Source organism: Cherax quadricarinatus, chromosome 45, assembly GCF_038502225.1.
Source record: "Cherax quadricarinatus isolate ZL_2023a chromosome 45, ASM3850222v1, whole genome shotgun sequence".
NCBI classification, from domain to species: domain Eukaryota; kingdom Metazoa; phylum Arthropoda; class Malacostraca; order Decapoda; family Parastacidae; genus Cherax; species Cherax quadricarinatus.
The window spans coordinates 11,181,542-11,203,287 of record NC_091336.1 but is presented as its reverse complement, the minus strand read 5'-3'; the positions used below and the strand labels follow the sequence as shown (position 1 = coordinate 11,203,287).

Here is a 21,746-nt window from a genome sequence, read left to right as displayed (position 1 = left end):
CCAATTATAGTTATAAAAATAAATATAAGGCTTTAGAAACTTATTTTTCAATACACCTGGCTATTGAGTATTTCCAAATAAATAACATTATTGTACATTATTACATATAAAAATTATAATTTTGCCGTAACTATTTTTATAATAATAAAAATTGGACGTCATTTTGAAGGTGTAGTACATGATGTATTAAGTCAGTATGCCTGTATCCCGCACTTGAGGGTATAACGTTTTATCATGAATATTCAACAGTGTCTTTAAATGAAAAACATTATAGCGTAAGCTCAACAAAAATAAATCATATGAAGAAGATAAACTGCATAAAATTTGACATAATTTGAAGCGACAAAGTATATTGGTAAATAAACTATTACATTCAACTATAAACAAAAACAAGAAATTATTTTGCCCATCCAAACAACAGAGAAATACATTATATAAATCTTTGAGAATCTGTCAGTAGTCAATAAAGAAACTGAATTATAGTTTTTGGCAGTAAACTAAGGCATAATATAGAAAGTCCTGATTATCGTGTGTCCCATACAGTGAGTGTGTGGTTGTCATCACCGGCAGCCTCGTCACTCCTCCATTATCACCACTCTCTTACTCTTATTTGAAGGTCTTTACAGCTACACTTATTTTACGGTGTTTGTAATGCCTTTACTTGTATTGTTATTCTCTGGACATTGTTTATATGCATTTTTATGCGTGGTTATATCTTTGTGTATAGTATTTATATATTTTGTGAGTAAATGTGTGTAGTATATAGTATTATTAAATAATTAAAAAACAAGACAGGAGACCTAAACGACTTGCCAAAAATCATGTATAAAAAAGCAGTTCATGTGCTGTCCCCCATTATTGCAACACTAACAAATCTGTTGAATATTCTAAATTCCCATCCATACCCAAGACGGCGACGGTCACCCCGATCCACAAAGGAGGTGATCCTATAGAACTAAATAACTACAGACCAATATCTTACTTGCCTTTGCTCTCAAAAATCTTCGAAAAAAATAATACATAAACAAATCTACTCCTGCCTCCTATCCCATAACATATTGAACCCCTGCCAGTTTGGGTTTAGGCCCCCCCCCCAAAAAAAAAGCACGAATGATGCAGTTATTCAGATGCTTGAATTACTATATACAGCAGTTGACAAAGATTAATATCCTCAGAGACTTCACAGACATGGAAAGCATTTGATAGCCGACCACAATATCTTGCACCTAAAACTAGAGCATTACAGGGTAAGAGATCACTCGCTCAGCTACCTAAAATCTTACCTTAGTGGTAGACACCAGTATGTGTACACAAATGGCGTGACTGAGGGCAAATTTCTAGGTCTCCACCTTGATTGTAATCTTAAATTTCAGACCCACATCCAGCATATAACTAAGAAAGTTTTCAAAACAGTAGGTATCCTTTCCAAGATACGATACTGTGTACCCCAATGGGCCCTCCTTATCGTATATCATTCTAATATTCCCTTACCTCACCTATGGTATTTGTGCTTGGGGGAATCTACCACGGCCAATCATCTCACCTTTAATAACCCAACAAAAAGCGGCAATGAGGAACATCACAAACTTCAGCACCAGACAACACACACCACCTCCTTTCAAAAACATGAACTTACTTAACCCTTTGACTGTCGCAACCCCCAATCCTGAGATGTCTCCTGGTGTCGCAAAATTTAAACAAAAAAAAAATTATTTTTTCTTATGAAATGATAGAGAATCTTTTCCCGATTGTAATGACACCAAAAAAAAACGAAATTTAATGGAAAACTGACGGAATTATGCTCTCGCGAAGTTAGCGACCTCGGCGATATTTACAAATCGGCGATTTCGCTCACTTTGAGCCCTATTTTCGGCTAATTCCATTGTTCCAGTCGACCAAACTCATAGCTATTTCTTTAGAGCTCTATTTTTTTCTATCGATTAAGTACAAGAAACTGCCCATTTACCAATTTCAACTACCCAATAATGTGGTCAGAAATTTGCAATTTGGCCAATTTCACGAAAATTAAAAAATATGACAATTTCAAAATAAGGTCCAGAATGAACAAAGCAGACATTCCTGGCTCTAAAATAACATTTTCTTTGTTCATCAGTCATGTCTCCAGGCCCCTCTGATATTACTCTTGCTTTCTATTTTGAATTTTTATTCAAATAGTCTACAAGCCTCCAGATGCAACATCCCAGCAATTCCAGGAACAGCTGTTAAAAATTGACCACTGTCTGGAAAACCTTCCAGCTCCTGCACCCAACATCTTGCTACTGGGGGATTTCAATTTAAGGCACCTAAAATGGAGGAATATAGCAAATAATATTGTTGCAGTAATAACACCAGGAGGCAGCTCTGATGAAAACTCACACTCACGCGAGCTTTTAAATCTCTGCACAAAATTCAATTTAAACCAGCAAATAATAGAGCCTACTAGACTGGAGAATACACTAGACCTCATCTTCACTAACAATGATGATCTGATAAGAAATATCACCATATCAAAAACAATATACTCAGATCACAACATAATTGAGGTTCAGTCATGTATGCGCGGAGCCCCAGACCGACATAATGAGATTAGTCACGAGGGAGCATTCACCAAATTCAACTTCAATAACAAAAACATAAAGTGGGACCAAGTAAACCAAGTCCTAACCGATATAAGCTGGGAAGATATACTAAGCAACACAGACCCCAACTTATGCCTAGAACAGATTAACTCGGTAGCACTCGATGTATGCACAAGGCTTATTCCTCTAAGAAAAAGGAGGAGTAGATGTAAAACAGAAAGAGACAGGCGCTCCCTTTACAGGCGACGGAAAAGAATAACAGAGCGGCTAAAAGAGGTCAATATATCTGAAATGCGTAGGGAGACACTGGTCAGAGAAATAGCAAGCATCGAACTTAAGCTAAAAGAATCCTTTAGGAGTCAGGAATCGCGGGAAGAACTAAAAGCCATAAATGAAATCGAAAGAAACCCAAAGTATTTCTTCTCCTATGCCAAATCAAAATCGAGAACAACGTCCAGTATTGGGCCCCTACTTAAACAAGATGGGTCCTACACAGATGACAACAAGGAAATGAGTGAGCTACTCAAGTCCCAATATGACTCAGTTTTTAGCAAGCCGCTAACCAGACTGAGAGTCGAAGATCAAAATGAATTTTTTATGAGAGAGCCACAAAATTTGATTAACACAAGCCTATCCGATGTTATCCTGACGCCAAATGACTTCGAACAGGCGATAAATGACATGCCCATGCACTCTGCCCCAGGGCCAGACTCATGGAACTCTGTGTTCATCAAGAACTGCAAGAAGCCCCTATCACGAGCCTTTTCCATCCTATGGAGAGGGAGCATGGACACGGGGGTCGTCCCACAGTTACTAAAAACAACAGACATAGCCCCACTCCACAAAGGGGGCAGTAAAGCAACAGCAAAGAACTACAGACCAATAGCACTAACATCCCATATCATAAAAATCTTTGAAAGGGTCCTAAGAAGCAAGATCACCACGCATCTAGAAACCCATCAGTTACACAACCCAGGGCAACATGGGTTTAGAACAGGTCGCTCCTGTCTGTCTCAACTATTGGACCACTACGACAAGGTCCTAAATGCACTAGAAGACAAAAAGAATGCAGATGTAATATATACAGACTTTGCAAAAGCCTTCGACAAGTGTGACCATGGCGTAATAGCGCACAAAATGCGTGCTAAAGGAATAACAGGAAAAGTTGGTCGATGGATCTATAATTTCCTCACTAACAGAACACAGAGAGTAGTCGTCAACAGAGTAAATTCCGAGGCAGCTACGGTGAAAAGCTCTGTTCCACAAGGCACAGTACTCGCTCCCATCTTGTTCCTCATCCTTATATCCGACATAGACAAGGATGTCAGCCACAGCACCGTGTCTTCCTTTGCAGATGACACCCGAATCTGCATGACAGTGTCTTCCATTGCAGACACTGCAAAGCTCCAGGCAGACATCAACCAAATCTTTCAGTGGGCTGCAGAAAACAATATGAAGTTCAACGATGAGAAATTTCAATTACTCAGATATGGTAAACATGAGGAAATTAAATCTTCATCAGAGTACAAAACAAATTCTGGCCACAAAATAGAGCGAAACACCAACGTCAAAGACCTGGGAGTGATCATGTCGGAGGATCTCACCTTCAAGGACCATAACATTGTATCAATCGCATCTGCTAGAAAAATGACAGGATGGATAATGAGAACCTTCAAAACTAGGGAGGCCAAGCCCATGATGACACTCTTCAGGTCACTTGTTCTATCTAGGCTGGAATATTGCTGCACACTAACAGCACCTTTCAAGGCAGGTGAAATTGCCGACCTAGAAAATGTACAGAGAACTTTCACGGCGCGCATAACGGAGATAAAACACCTCAATTATTGGGAGCGCTTGAGGTTCCTAAACCTGTATTCCCTGGAACGCAGGAGGGAGAGATACATGATTATATACACCTGGAAAATCCTAGAGGGACTAGTACCGAACTTGCACACGAAAATCACCCACTACGAAAGCAAAAGACTTGGCAGACGATGCACCATCCCCCCAATGAAAAGCAGGGGTGTCACTAGCACGTTAAGAGACCATACAATAAGTGTCAGGGGCCCGAGACTGTTCAACTGCCTCCCAGCACACACAAGGGGGATTACCAACAGACCCCTGGCAGTCTTCAAGCTGGCACTGGACAAGCACCTAAAGTCAGTTCCGGATCAGCCGGGCTGTGGCTCGTATGTTGGTTTGCGTGCAGCCAGCAGCAACAGCCTGGTTGATCAGGCTCTGATCCACCAGGAGGCCTGGTCTCAGACCGGGCCGCGGGGGCGTTGACCCCCGGAACTCTCTCCAGGTAAACTCCAGGTAAACAAAAAATAGAAGACTTACTATTATGCAGACTACTGCAATATTGTAATAATTGTATAAATAACATCAACCCATTCATGACTGCATATTAGAATGGCTAGTTGGACATTTATTGGACAATGACATCATTTGTTTACTTTTGAACATTGGCAAAAATCAAACATTTTCCCTACTTTGAGCTCCATTTCCAGGTTCTTTTTATAGTAAAATCAATCAAAATCACCTCTATTTCTATAATATGTTTTCCATTCTATCAAATGAGACGAAGAAAATGAGAATACAACCATAAATACCATACGAAAATAGACCACAAAGTCGGCATTTTAATTAAAGAAAATGGTCGTTTTTTTCTCATTATGCACTGCGTGCTCCAGGATTTTTTTTTATATGGTGCACACTGACCACACAGACCCATTCTCTCGCATGTGGGCCTACCAGCTTTCTCCTGCTTGATTTGAAGCCGCTAGAATTTATGAGTATATATACGTCAAACACGGTACCTCGTAAGACGTATATACAGTGGACCCCTGCATAGAGATTTTAATCCGTGCAAGAGGGCTCATTGTTATGCGAAATGATCGGTATGAGAATGAATTTTCCCCATAAGAAATAATGGAAATCAAATTAATCCGTGCAAGACACCCAAAAGTATGAAAAAAAAAAATTTTACCACATGAAATATACATTTTCCTACACACAAAGAGAAGGATACATGCACAATAGTAGAGTAGTACATGCACAATATATATTGTGCATGTACTACTCTACTAAATGAAGAATAAATGACACTTACCTTTATTGAAGATGCAGCAATGACTGATGAGACACTGTGTCCTGGGAGTGCCTTTTCCTCCTGAGTACTGTAGGTCCTGTTTGGCATTTTCTTCCAGAACAGGCCTTATCACACTGTGCATGCCACTACGATTCTTAAATCTCTCAAACCAACTTTGCTGGCTTTAAATTCACCAATATGAGCACTAGTTCCAGGTATTTTTTCCTGTTCACCTGGGTGTTAGTCGACTGGTGTGGGTTGCATCCTGGGAGACAAGATTAAGGACCCCAATGGAAATAAGTTAGACAGTCTTCAATGACACTGACTTTTTTGGGTTATCCTGGGTGGCAAATCCTCTGGGGTTAATTGTTTCTTGGTATTCTCAATAAGCCACACCAACAACGGTGCTACAGCAGCAGCAGCAGCAGCTGACGGTGGTACAGCAGCAGCAGCAGCAGCTGTACCACCAATAGTAGCGATGGTTGATTGGGGTTTATTATACAACCTGGCCAGCTCGGAGACACACACTCCACTTTCATACTTATCAATGATCTTTTTCTTCATCTCTATAGTAATTCTCACCCTTATTGCTGTAGGGTTGGCACTAGAAGCTTTCTTGGGGCCCATGGTCACTTATTTTGCAGATAAAATCACCAAAAACACTGTAATAATACGAAATGTTCCGATTGTATGCTTGGATGTTACCGCGGAGGCTGGCTGGTAAACAATGCCACCGGCGGCACATGTGAGGCTGGCTAAGGGCGCACATTGGACGCGTCTCGGACGAACAGCGGTGAGCGGGTTTTTGAGCGGTATGCGAGGCAAAATTTTTGCGATAAAAGCGAGCGGTATGTGGATTAAACATTATGTGATGCCAACGGTATGTGGGAGTCCACTGTATACGGCCACGACAGTCAAAGAGTTAATATACATAATATATACACTTATTATTGTGCCTACTTACATATACAGAACATTTAACTCCAATATCAACCCTCCACTCAAACTTCTAGATAGCTTCAACAGAACACACAGGCATAACACGAAGCACATAACACTTTTTGGCATCCCTCGTGTCCGTCTCACACTTTGCAATGCAAAAATGCAATGCACATAAAGGGCCCTAAGATCTGGAACTCTCTGCCTGAAGCAGCAGGAGGTCCCCTGCCCACAAATCAGTTTAGGACCATACTCAAAACTCAATTCATCTCTTGATAACAAACATACCCACACCATGCTAAACCCCAACCAAATTCAAAGCAACTCCCCCAAATACTTTATTATCCCTTAACTATTAAGTCATGTTTACAAACTTATAAATATATGATTGTATCACTAATTGTACTACCTTATACTAACCCCTTGACTGTCGCAACCCCAAATCCTGAGGTGTCTCCCGGTGTCGCAAAATTTCTGAAAAAAATTATTTTTTCTTATGGAATGATAGAGAATCTTTTACTGAGTGTAATGACACCAAAAGAACGAAATTTGATGAAAACTGACGGAATTACGCTCTTGCAAAGTTAGCGACCTCGGCGATATTTACAAATCGGCAATTTCGCCCACTTTGAGCCCCATTTTCGGCTAATTCCATTGTTCCAGTCGACCAAACTCAGCTATTTCTTTAGAACTCCATTTTTTTCTATCGATTGAGTACAAGAAACTGCCCATTTACTGATTTCAGCTACCCACTAACGTGGTCAGAAGTTTGTAATTTGGCCAATTTCACAAAAATTAAAAAATATGACAATTTCAAAATAGGGTCCAGAATGAACAATGCAGACATTCCTGGCTCTAAAATAACATTTTCTTTGTTCATCAGTCACATCTCCAGGTCCCTCTGATATTCTTGCTTTCTATTTTGAATTTTTATTCAAACAAAAAATAGAAGATTTACTGTTATGCAGACTACTGCAGTATTGCAATAATTATATAAATAATGTTAACCCATTCATGACTGCGTATTAGAATGGGTACTTGGACATTTATTAGAAAATGACATCATTTGTTTACCTTTGAACATCGGCAAAAATCAAACCTTTCCCCAAATTTGAGCTCCATTACAAGGTTCTTTTCATAGTAAAACCATTCAAAAACACCTCTATTTCTAAAATATGTTTCCCATTCTATCAAATGAGACCAAGAAAACGAGAATACAACCATAAATACTATACAAAAATAGACCACAAAGTCGGCATTTTAATTTAAAAAAATGGTCGGAGTTTTTTTTTTTCATTATGAATACATTCACCTCCTCCGTACTCTCTCCTTCCAATCTGATATCCAATCTTTCATCACCTAATCTTTTTGTTATCCTCATAACCTTACTCTTTCCTGTATTCACTTTTAATTTTCTTCTTTTGCACACCCTACCAAATTCATCCACCAATCTCTGCAACTTCTCTTCAGAATCCTGTAGCACTGCATGCTACAGGATTTTTTTTTATATGGTGCACACTGACCACACAGACCCATTCTCTCACATGTGGGCCTACCAACTTTCTCCTGCTTGATTTGAAGCCACTAGAATTTATGAGTATATATACGTCAAAAACGTGGCTCGTAAGACATATATATACAACCAAAACAGTCAAAGGGTTAATAATAGAGTAAATGAACATAATTATAAACTTAAAAATGTATGATTGATTGTATCATAAATTGTACTACCTCATATTAATATTAAGAATGAAATATAGAATATTTGTATTCTACCATTGTAAGAGAACCTAATTTTGTACTTAAAAATGTAAGACTGTCATAAATTGTACTACCTCATTTTAACAATAGAGTGAATATTGACTGTATTCTACCATTCTTCACCTGTCTAGACTTAAGTAGTCTATAAGTATTAGGTTAAGTCTGCCCGAAATGTCTCGGCATGATAGTAGCTTTATTTGCTCCAATCATACTGTATATGTAAACACATTGTAATCTTAGCAAAGAAATAAATATGTATTTTAATGCATTTTTATAATATATATAAATGTTAAATATACGTGCGTGCGTGTGCGCGGGTGCGTGCGTGTGTACGTGTGTGCGTGTATGTGTGTGTGTGTGTGTGTGTGTGTGTGTGTGTGTGTGTGTGTACGTGTGTGTACGTGTGTGTGTGTGTGTGTGTGTGTGTGTACGTGTGTGTGTGTGTGTGTACGTGTGTGTGTACGTGTGTGTGTACGTGTGTGTGTACATGTGCGTGTGCATATGTATGTATGTACTCACCTAATTGTAGTTGCAGGGGCCGAGACTCGCCTCCTGGCCCCGCCTCTTCACTGAACGTTACTAGGTCCTCTCTCTCCCTGCTCCAAGAGCTATATCATACCTCGTCTTAAAGCTATGTGTGGTACCTGTCTCCACTACATCGCTTGCCAGACTGTTCAACTTCCTGACCACTCTATAACTGAAGAACTGCTTCCTAACATCCCTGTGACTCATCCGAGTCTTCAACTTCCAAGAGTGACCCCATGTTTGTGTGTCCCCTCTCTGGAACATCTTGTCTCTGTACACCTTGTCTATTCCAAGCAATATTTTGTATGTCATTTTGTATTTTGTGTGTGTGTTTTTTTTTTTTTTGTTTTTTTTTTTTTTTTTTTTTTTTTTTTTTTTTTTTTTTTTTTTTTTTTTTAAGTCGGCCGTCTCCCACCGAGGTAAGGTGACCCAAAAAGAAAGAAAATCCCCAAAAAGAAAATACTTTCATCATCATTCAACACTTTCACCTCATTCATACATAATCACTGTTTTTGCAGAGGTGCTCATAACACAACAGTTTAGAAGCATATATGTATAAAGATACACAACATATCCCTCCAAACTGCTAATATCCTGAAACCCCTCCTTTAGAGTGCAGGCATTGTACTTCCCATTTCCAGGACTCAAGTCCGGCTATATAAAAATAACCGGTTTCCCTGAATCCCTTCGCTAAATATTACCCTGCTCACACTCCAACAGATCATCAGGTCCCAAATACCATTCGTCTTCATTGACTCCTATCGAACACGCTCATGCACGCCTGCTGAAAGTCCAAGCCCCTCGCCCACAAAAACCTCCCTTATCCCTTCCTTCCAACCTTTTCGAGGACGACCCCTACCCCGCCTACCTTCCCCTACAGATTTAAATGCTCTCCATGTCATTCTACTTTGATCCATTCTCTCTAAATGACCAAACCACCTCAACAACCCCTCTTCATCCCTCTGTCTAATACTTTTATTAACTCCACACCTTCTCCTAATTTCCACACTCCGAATTTTCTGCATAATATTTACACCACACATTGCCCTTAGACAGGACATCTCCACTGCCTCCAACTGCCGCCTTGCTGCTGCATTCACAACCCAAGCTTCACACCCATATAAGAGTGTTAGTACTACTATACTTTCATACATTCCTTTCTTTGGGTCCATCGATAACGTTTTTTGTCTCCACATATACCACATATACCTACATATATAGGTAGTAGGTTGGTAGACAGCAACCATCCAGGGAAGTACTACCGTCCTGCCAGATGACTGTGAAACAGAAACCTGTAACTGTTTTGCATGATGGTAGGATTGCTGGTTTTCTTTTTTTGTCTCATAAACACGCTAGATAGCAGGGATATCTTGCTACTCCTACTTACACTTTGGTCACACTTCGCAGACACGCACATGCATATATATATACATACATCTAGGTTTTTCTCCTTTTTCTAAATAGCTCTTGTTCTTCTTTATTTCTTCTATTGTCCATGGGGAAGTGGAAAAGAATCTTTCCTCCGTAAGCCATGCATGTCGTATGAGGCGACTAAAATGCCGGGAGCAATGGGCTAGTAACCCCTTCTCCTGTAGACATTTACTAAAAAAGAGAATAAGAAAAACTTTATAAAGCTGGGATGCTTGAATGTGCGTGGATGCAGTGCGGATGACAAGAAACAGATGATTGCTGATGTTATGAATGAAAAGAAGTTGGATGTCCTGGCCCTAAGCGAAACAAAGCTGAAGGGGGTAGGGGAGTTTCGGTGGGGGGAAATAAATGGGATTAAATCTGGAGTATCTGAGAGAGTTAGAGCAAAGGAAGGGGTAGCAGTAATGTTGAATGATCAGTTATGGATGGAGAAAAGAGAATATGAATGTGTAAATTCAAGAATTATGTGGATTAAAGTAAAGGTTGGATGCGAAAAGTGGGTCATAATAAGCGTGTATGCACCTGGAGAAGAGAGGAATGTAGAGGAGAGAGAGAGAGATTTTGGGAGATGTTAAGTGAATGTATAGGAGCTTTTGAACCAAGTGAGAGAGTAATTGTGGTAGGGGACCTGAATGCTAAAGTAGGAGAAACTTTTAGAGAGGGTGTGGTAGGTAAGTTTGGGGTGCCAGGTGTAAATGATAATGGGAGCCCTTTGATTGAACTTTGTATAGAAAGGGGTTTAGTTATAGGTAATACATATTTTAAGAAAAAGAGGATAAATAAGTATACAAGATATGATGTAGGGCAAAATGACAGTAGTTTGTTGGATTATGTATTGGTAGATAAAAGACTGTTGAGTAGACTTCAGGATGTACATGTTTATACAGGGGCCACAGTTATATCAGATCACTTTCTAGTTGTAGCTACACTGAAAGTAAAAGGTAGATGAGATACAAGGAGAATAGAAACATCAGGGAAGAGAGAGGTGAAGGTTTATAAACTAAAAGAGGAGGCAGTTAGGGTAAGATATAAACAGCTATTGGAGAATAGATGGGCAAATGAGAGCATAGGCAATGGGGTCGAAGAGGTATGGGGTAGATTTAAAAATGTAGTGTTAGAGTGTTCAGCAGAAGTTTGTGGTTACAGGAAAGTGGGTGCGGGAGGGAAGAGGAGTAATTGGTGGAATGATGATGTAAAGAGAGTAGTAAGGGAGAAAGAGTTAGCATATGAGAAGTTTTTACAAAGTAGAAATGATGCAAGGAGGGAAGAGTATATGGAGAAAAAGAGAGAGGTTAAGAGAGTGGTGAAGCAATGTAAAAAGAGAGCAAATGAGAGTGGGTGAGATGTTATCAACAAATTTTATTGAAAATAAGAAAAAATTATGGAGTGAGATTAACAAGTTAAGGAAGCCTAGAGAACAAATGGATTTGTCAGTTAAAAATAGGAGAGGAAAGTTATTAAATGGAGAGTTGGAGGTATTGGGAAGATGGAGGGAATATTTTGAGGATTTGTTAAATGTTGATGAAGATAGGGAAGCTGTGATTTCGTGTATAGGGCAAGGAGGAATAACATCTTGTAGGAGTGAGGAAGAGCCAGTTGTGAGTGTGGGGGAAGTTCGTGAGGCAGTGGGTAAAATGAGAGGGGGTAAGGCAGCCGGGATTGATGGGATAAAGATAGAAATGTTTAAAAGCAGGTGGGGATATAGTTTTGGAGTGGTTGGTGCAATAATTTAATAGATGTATGGAAGAGGGTAAGGTACCTAGGGATTGGCAGAGAGCATGCATAGTTCCTTTGTATAAAGGCAAAGGGGACAAAAGAGAGTGCAAAAATTATAGGGGGATAAGTCTGTTGAGTATACCTGGTAAAGTGTATGGTAGAGTTATTATTGAAAGAATTAAGAGTAAGACAGAGAATAGGATAGCAGATGAACAAGGAGGCTTAAGGAAGGGTAGGGGGTGTGTGGACCAGGTGTTTACAGTGAAACATATAAGTGAACAGTATTTAGATAAGGCTAAAGAGGTCTTTGTGGCATTTATGGATTTGGAAAAGGCATATGACAGGGTGGATAGGGGGGCAATGTGGCAGATGTTGCAGGTGTATGGTGTAGGAGGTAGGTTACTGAAAGCAGTGAAGAGTTTTTACGAGGATAGTGAGGCTCAAGTTAGAGTATGTAGGAAAGAGGGAAATTATTTCCCAGTAAAAGTAGGCCTTAGACAAGGATGTGTGATGTCACCGTGGTTGTTTAATATATTTATAGATGGGGTTGTAAGAGAAGTAAATGCGAGGGTCTTGGCAAGAGGCGTGGAGTTAAAAGATAAAGAATCACACATAAAGTGGGAGTTGTCACAGTTACTCTTTGCTGATGACACTGTGCTCTTGGGAGATTCTGAAGAGAAGTTGCAGAGATTGGTGGATGAATTTGTTAGGGTGTGCAAAAGAAGAAAATTAAAAGTGAATACAGGAAAGAGTAAGGTTATGAAGATAACAAAAAGATTAGGTGATGAAAGATTGGATATCAGATTGGAGGGAGAGAGTATGGAGGAGGTGAATGTATTCAGATATTTGGGAGTGGACGTGTCAGCGGATGGATCTATGAAAGATGAGGTGAATCATAGAATTGATGAGGGGAAAAGGGTGAATGGTGCACTTAGGAGTCTGTGGAGACAAAGAACTTTGTCCTTGGAGGCAAAGAGGGGAATGTATGAGAGTATAGTTTTACCAACGCTCTTATATGGGTGTGAAGCATTGGTGATGAATGTTGCAGCGAGGAGAAGGCTGGAGGCAGTGGAGATGTCATGTCTGAGGGCAATGTGTGGTGTGAATATAATGCAGAGAATTCGTAGTTTTGAAGTTAGGAGGAGGTGCGGGATTACCAAAACTGTTGTCCAGAGGGCTGAGGAAGGGTTGTTGAGGTGGTTCGGACATGTAGAGAGAATGGAGCGAAACAGAGTGACTTCAAGAGTTTATCAATCTGTAGTGGAAGGAAGGCGGGGTAGGGGTCGGCCTAGGAAAGGTTGGAGGGAGGGGGTAAAGGAGGTTTTGTGTGCGAGGGGCTTGGACTTCCAGCAGGCATGCGTGAATGTGTGTGATAGGAGTGAATGGAGACAAATGGTTTTTAATACTTGACGTGCTGTTGGAGTGTGAGCAAAGTAACATTTATGAAGGGGTTCAGGGAAACCAGCAGGCCGGACTTGAGTCCTGGAGATGGGAAGTACAGTGCCTGCACTCTGAAGGAGGGTTGTTAATGTTGCAGTTTAAAAACTGTAGTGTAAAGCATCCTTCTGGCAAGACAGTGATGGAGTGAATGATGGTGAAAGTTTTTCTTTTTCGGGCCACCCTGCCTTGGTGGGAATCGGCCAGTGTGATAATTAACCCTTTCAGGGTCCAAGGCCAAAATCTGAAGTCACGCACCAGTGTCTAAGAATTTTCAAAAAAAAAAATTTGTTATTTTTTCTTATGAAATCGTAGAGAATCTTTTTGTGAAGGTAATAAAACAAAAAGTATGAAATTTGGTGGAAAATTGATGAAATTATGCTCTCGCGAATTTTGATGTGTCAGCGATATTTACGAGTCGGCGATTTTGCCGACTTTGACTCCCATTTTAGGCCAATTACATTATTCCAATCAACCAAATTCTTAGCTATTTCACTAGTATTACTTCTATTCTATCGATTGAGCACAAGAAATCGCCAAATCAACTGTTTCAACTACAAAATAAAGTGATCGGAAATTGTTAATTTGGCCAATTTAACACAAAGTTCAAAATATTCCAATTTCAAAATAGGCTCCAGAATAAACAATGTAGGTATTCCTGGAACTAAACTAACATTTCCTCTGTTCATTAGTTACATTTTGAGGCTTTACAAATAAATTCCATTTTGATTTTTTATTCATATAATGAATTTTTATTCACACCAAAAAATAGAAGATTTACTGTTATGCAATACTGTAATAATTGTATAAATATCATCACCATATTTGTGAATGTATATTAGACCCACCAGCTGACGTGTATTAGATGTGTGAGGTCGTTTGTTTACTCTTGAATATCGGCAAAAATTTAACATTTCCGCTACTTTGAGCTCAGTTTCAAGCCATTTCCAGTGCTAAAACCAATCAAAATCATCTCTATTTCTGTAATATGTCTTCCATTCTATCAAATGAGACCAAGAAATCGCAAATACAACTATAAAAAACATACGAAAAAACACTGCAAAGTCGCTGTTTTAATCGAAAAATCATGATTTCAGTTTTTTCTCTCATTATACACAGTGTGCTGCAGGATCTGTTTTATGTGGTGCACACATACCACATAGATGTATTCTCTCATATCTAGGCCCAAATGTACCACTCACAGTTTATCAGAGTGAGCTGAGCTCATGGCGTAGATCTACGGTTTGGACACTCACCGTAAAGCCGTAGATCTACGGGACGGACCCTGAAAGGGTTAAAAATAATAATAAAATATACCTCAATGCACCACTCACCTTTTATCCCTCATCAATTCTATGATTAACCTCATCCCTCATAAATCCATCCGCCGACATGTCAACTCCCAAGTATGTATCTGAAAACATTCACTTCTTCCATACTCCTCCTCCCCAATTTGATATCCAATTTTTCTTTATCTAAATCATTTGATACCCTCATCACCTTACTCTTTTCTATGTTCACTTTCAACTTTCTACCTTTACACACACTCCCAAACTCATCCACTAACCTTTGCAATTTTTCTTCAGAATCTCCCATAAGCACATTATCATCAGCAAAAAGCAACTGTGTCAATTCCCATTTTGTATTTGATTCCCCATAATTTAATCCCACCCTTCTCCTGAACACCCTAGCATTTACTTCTTTTACAGCCCATCTATAAATATATTAAACAACCATGGTGACATTACACATCCCTGTCTAAGACCTACTTATACAGGGAAGTAGTCTCCCTCTCTTCTACACACCCTAACTTGAGCCTCACTATCCTCATAAAAACTCTACAGCATTTAGTAACTTACCACCTACCTGGAGTTTACCTGGAGAGAGTTCCGGGGGTCAACGCGCCAGAGGCCCGGTCTGTGACCGGGCCTCCTGGTGGATCAGAGCCTGATCAGCCAGGCTGTTACTGCTGGCTGCATGCAATCCAACGTACAGGCCACAGCCCAGCTGGTCAGGTACCGACTTCAGGTGCTTGTCCAGTGCCAGCTTGAAGACTGCCAGGGGTCTATTGGTAATCCCCCTTATGTATGCTGGGAGGCAGTTGAAGAGTCTCAGGGCCCCTGACATTTATTGTATTGTCTGTTAACGTGCTAGTGACACCCCTGCTTTTTCATTGGGGGATGTTGCATCGTCTGCCAAGTCTTTTGCTTTTGTTGTGAGTGATTTTCGTGTGCAAGTTTGGTACTAGTCCCTCTAGGATTTTCCAGGTGTATATAATCATGTATCTCTCCCACCTGTGTTCCAGGGAATACAGGTTTAGGAACTTCAAGCGCTCCCAGTAATTGAGGTGTTTTATCTCCGTTATGCGCGCCGTGAAGGTTCTCTATATTTTCTAGGTCAGCAATTTCACCTGGCTTGAAAGGTGCTGTTAGTGTGCAGCAATATTCCAGCCTAGATAGAACAAGCAACCTGAAGAGTGTCATCATGGGCTTGGCATCCTTAGTTTTGAAGGTTCTCATTATCCATCCTGTCATTTTCTAGCAGATGCGATTGATACAATGTTATGGTCCTTGAAGGTGAGATCCTCCGAAATGATCACTTCCAGGTCTTTGACATTGGTTTTTCGGTCTATTTTGTGGCTGGAATTTGTTTTGTACTCTGATGAAGTTTTAATTTCCTTGTGTTTACCATATCGGAGTAATTGAAATTTCTCATTGTTGAACTTCATATTGTTTTCTGCAGCCCATTGAAAGATTTGGTTGATGTCCACCTGGAGCCTTGCAGTGTCTGCAATGGAAGACAGTCATGCAGATTCGGGTGTCATCTGCAAAGGAAGACACGGTGCTGTGGCTAACATCCTTGCCTACGCCAGATATGAGGATGAGAAACAAGATGGGAGCGAGTACTGTGCCTTGTGGAACAGAGCTTTTCACTTAGCTGCCTTGGACTTTACTGTGTTGACTACTACTCTTTGTGTTCTGTTTGTGAGGAAATTATAGATCCATCTACCAACTTTTCCTGTTATTCCTTTAGCACGCATTTTGTGTGCTATTACGCCATGGGCACACTTGTCGTAGGCTTTTGCAAAGTCTGTATATATTACATCTGCATTCTTTTTGTCTTTAGTGTATCTAGGACCTTGTCGTAGTGATCCAATAGTTGAGACAGACAGGAGCGACCTGCTCTAAACCCATGTTGCCCTGGGTTGTGTAATTGATGGGTTTCTAGATGGGTGGCGATCTTACTTCTTAGGACCCTTTCAAAGATTTTTATGATATGGGATATTAGTGCTATCGGTCTGTAGTTCTTTGCTATTGCTTTACTGCCCCCTTTGTGGAGTGGGGCTGTGTCTGTTGTTTTTAGTAACTGTGACTTTCATTAGTTTCTTTTTTCTTGAAATACCAGACGTATACTATGAATCTCATATAACCTGTAGTTACCAGCGGTCGCAATATACATAACGAGAAGCAATTATTACTACAGAAAAAGCGTCCTTCCTCCAAAATTTCCACCAGTCAACTATAGTGATAATATAGCATTTATTGTGGGGGAGATGAAAAAAACCTAGAAAAGCTAGATACAGCGATTGATAAACAAGGGTTGAGGCTCGACCGTTCGTCACTGTAGGAGCTGCCAGCAATCACCGGTTCTTCAACACGCAAGTTATACTTTTGTATCAATCAAATCACATATTACTCGGGTAGATAATTTCAAGTAGATCCTTCATGTGTTAGCCCAAATCACCGACCAGTATGTTTTAAATAAGTGACCCACTGATCAGATCAGATCGACTGGTCCAAACCCTCGACTGGTCCGAACCCTTGATGGTCCGAACCCTTGACTGGTTTCAAACGGATTCGTTGGACAATAAAGCAGACTGTAAACGGATGGGGTTGTAGGCGCCCTTATCAAACACAAACAATAAATATAAATCAGGAACGTACACGGTAAGCTGTCCAATATACAAGTACAGTTAGAAATAGAAATACAAATAGCTAGAGCTTCACTTTAAGGAGGCCATTAATAGAGTATTCAAGAGGTTGCTAGTAGAATTAAAGTAAATCAACCATTCATATCATTATGATGCACTGTGTAGTCTGCAGTCAATCAAACAAACGGGCTTCCACATGGATAAATTGTAATTTTTGTGGAAATTGGTGTCACGCCCCTTGTGCAGATATCCAAGAACTAGCTACAAGCAGTATTAAAACAGGGAAGTGTTTTTGGGTATGCCCAAATGAAATAAATCTGTGGACTAAAATCACAAGGGTATTAAAAGAGGATAACATCAAAGCTGCTTTCATAGAAAACCTGGAAGCTTTCTACAACAGATGGGAACATAAAAAGTCTGGGCTGAATGGTACTGCCCGTGATACTGGCCATATAGTCAGAAACTGTAAGGCTGGAGGTGATGTCCTGGTAGTCAGTAAATGTGGGGCTGATAGTGCTGTCCCGGGAGACAGTAATGGTGAAGCTGGAGGTGCTGTCCTGGGAGACAGTAATGGTGAAGCTGGAGGTGCTGTCCCGGGAGACAGTAATGGTGAAGCTGGAGATTTTGTCCAGGTAGTCGGGAATTATACGCAGGAAGGAATACATATAAATGACCTCATAGGGGACAGGAGCCGTAGTGGAGAAACAAGTGTAGTCAAAGATAAGATAAAACCAATATTGCAAACTAGAAATACCACAGGAAATAGCAAACAAGAGGATTCCACTAGCAATAGTGAGGATATATTACCAAAAACAACTGGTGGGAGCTCCATTGTTGGTGCTAGGGAGGATAGGAATAAGACAGGGAAACATGCACCAACAGGGAATACAGTCACAGAAACCCAAGGCAAATGGAAACCAAGCCTGTGCACATACTATGCACTTGGTATCTGCAGACATGGGAAATCTGGAAAAACAGACGGGACGTGCAACTATGACCACTCTAGAAAATGCCGTGCCCATATGACAACAGGAAAATGCAAACTCCCTTCCTGTAAGCTTTTTCACCCTGAAATGTGTACCTCTTCAGTACAGGAAAGACTGTGCTATAACTTAAATTGCCAGGCACATCATCTAAAGGGGACAAAAAGATACAAAACATCCAGGCCATGGGAAAACCTGGGTAGCCACAGCCACTCAAGAGGGAGAGGTTTTTAGTGCCAGGAAGGAAAAAAAAACTGGCAGGAAATTGCAGAAATCGTACACCAAATCCAGTCATTCCTGGAGTGGAACCACAGTCGATGGTCTCCACTCCAAACCAACAGATACAGATACTAATGCCGGAAAAAAAATTCTCCCCCAGTACCAACAATACCACCAGTCCGATGACATTCTTCTTTGCAAATATACAGGGTCTAAAGCCAGCAACAAACAACAAAATACCTTTCATCTGTGGACTGCTTGCAGAGGCAAAGGCAATGTTCGCGGCTTTCACTGAGACCCACATAAAGGATCACTTGGACAACGAAATATGGATCCCAGGTTACAACCTATACAGATGTGACAGAGTGAACAGGCAAAAGGGAGGGGGGGTTGGCCTGTACATTGCAGAGTCACTTGTTTGCACAGAACTGCTTAATGCCTCAAATGATGTAGTGGAAGTTTTAGCAGTAAAGGTCGAGAACCAAAACCTAGTCATTGTGGTAGTCTACAGGCCTCCGGATGCAACTTCCCAGCAATTCCAGGAACAGCTGTTAAAAACTGACCACTGTCTGGAAAATCTTCCAGCTCCTGCACCCAACATCTTGCTCCTGGGGGATTTCAACTTTAGGCACCTAAAATGGAGGAATATAGCAAATAATATTGTTGCAGTAATAACACCAGGAGGCAGCTCTGATGAAAACTCACACTCACACGAGCTTTTAAATCTCTGCACAAAATTCAATTTAAACCAGCAAATAATAGAGCCTACTAGACTGGAGAATACACTAGACCTCATCTTCACTAATAATGATGATCTGATAAGAAATGTCACCATATCAAAAACAATATACTTAGATCACAACATAATTGAGGTTCAGACATGTATGCGTGGAGCCCCAGACCGACATAATGAGATTAGTCACGAGGGAGCATTCACTAAATTCAACTTCAATAACAAAAACATAAAGTGGGACCAAGTAAACCAAGTCCTAACCAATACAAGCTGGAAAGATATACTAAGCAACACAGACCCCAACTTATGCCTAGAACAGATTAACTTGGTGGCACTCGATGTATGCACAAGGCTTATTCCTCTAAGAAAAAGGAGGAGTAGATGTAAAATAGAAAGAGACAGGCGCTCCCTTTACAGGCAACAGAAAAGAATAACAGAGCGGCTAAAAGAGGCCAATATATCTGAAATGCCTAGGGAGACACTGGTCAGAGAAATAGCAAGCATCGAACTTAAGCTAAAGGAATCTTATAGGAGTCAGGAATCGCTGGAAGAGCTAAAAGCCATAAATGAAATCGAAAGAAACCCAAAGTATTTCTTCTCCTATGCCAAATCAAAGTCGAGAACAATGTCCAGTATTGGGCCCCTACTTAAACAAGATGGGTCCTACACAGATGACAGCAAGGAAATGAGTGAGCTACTCAAGTCCCAATATGACTCAGTTTTTAGCAAGCCGCTAACCAGACTGAGAGTCGAAGATCAAAATGAATTTTTTATGAGAGAACCACAGAATTTGGTTAACACAAGCCTATCCGATGTTATCCTGACGCCAAATGACTTCAAACAGGCGATAAATGACATGCCCATGCACTCTGCACCAGGGCCAGACTCATGGAACTCCGTGTTCATCAAGAACTGCAAGAAGCCCCTATCACGAGCCTTTTCCATCATATGGAGAGGGAGCATGGACACGGGGGTCGTCCCACAGTTACTAAAAAAACGGACATAGCCCCACTCCACAAAGGGGGCAGTAAAGCAACAGCAAAGAACTACAGACCGATAGCACTAACATCCCATATAAAAATCTTTGAAAGGGTCCTAAGAAGCAAAATCAGTACCCATCTAGAAACCCATCAGTTACACAACCCAGGGCAACATGGGTTTAGAACAGGTCGCTCCTGTCTGTCTCAACTATTGGATCACTATGACAAGGTCCTAGATGCACTAGAAAACAAAAAAGAATGCAGATGTAATATATACAGACTTTGCAAAAGCCTTCGACAAGTGTGACCATGGCGTAATAGCGCACAAAATGCGTGCTAAAGGAATAACAGGAAAAGTCGGTCGATGGATCTATAATTTCCTCACTAACAGAACACAGAGTAGTCGTCAACAGAGTAAAATCCGAGGCAGCTACGGTGAAAAGCTCTGTTCCACAAGGCACAGTACTCGCTTCCATCTTGTTCCTCATCCTCATATCCGACATAGACAAGGATGTCAGCCACAGCACCGTGTCTTCCTTTGCAGATGACACCCGAATCTGCATGACAGTGTCTTCCATTGCAGACACTGCAAGGCTCCAGGCGGACATCAACCAAATCTTTCAGTGGGCTGCAGAAAACAATATGAAGTTCAACGATGAGAAATTTCAATTACTCAGATACGGTAAACACGAGGAAATTAAATCTTCATCAGAGTACAAAACAAATTCTGGCCACAAAATAGAGCGAAACACCAACGTCAAAGACCTGGGAGTGATCATGTCAGAGGATCTTGCCTTCAAGGACCATAACATTGTATCAATCGCATCTGCTAGAAAAATGACAGGATGGATAATGAGAACCTTCAAAACTAGGGAGGCCAAGCCCATGATGACACTCTTCAGGTCACTTGTTCTATTTAGGCTGGAATATTGCTGCACACTAACAGCACCTTTCAAGGCAGGTGAAATTGCTGACCTAGAAAATATACAGAGAACCTTCACGGCACGCATAACGGAGATAAATCGCCTCAATTACTGGGAGCGCTTGAAGTTCCTAAACCTGTATTCCCTGGAATGCAGGCGGGAGAGATACATGATTATATACACCTGGAAAATCCTAGAGGGACTAGTACCGAACTTGCAAACGAAAATCACTCACTACGAAAGCAAAAGACTTGGCAGACGATGCAACATCCCCCCAATGAAAAGCAGGGGTGTCACTAGCACGTTAAGAGTCCATACAATAAGTGTCAGGGGCCTGAGACTGTTCAACTGCCTCCCAGCATACATAAGGGGGATTACCAATAGACCCCTGGCAGTCTTCAAGCTGGCACTGGACAAGCACCTAAAGTCGGTTCCTGACCAGCCGGGCTGTGGCTCGTACGTTGGTTTGCGTGCAGCCAGCAGTACCAGCCTGGTTTA

General features: G+C 40.8%; 1 protein-coding gene across 3 annotated transcripts in view; it reads left to right on the top strand.

Annotated features, from left to right (window-relative positions):
• Positions 1-463: 463 nt before the first annotated feature.
• Positions 464-21,746, top strand: part of DppIII (dipeptidyl peptidase 3) — a 50,546-nt gene continuing 29,263 nt past the window's right edge. Inside the window, exon 1 of one of the 3 annotated variants that reach the window (XM_070094288.1) lies at positions 464-616. The gene's annotated coding sequence lies outside the window, so the exon portion shown is untranslated. Of the gene's footprint in view, positions 645-21,746 lie in introns of all 3 variants that reach the window. The other 2 variants (XM_070094289.1, XM_070094287.1) reach the window with 2 other exon arrangements.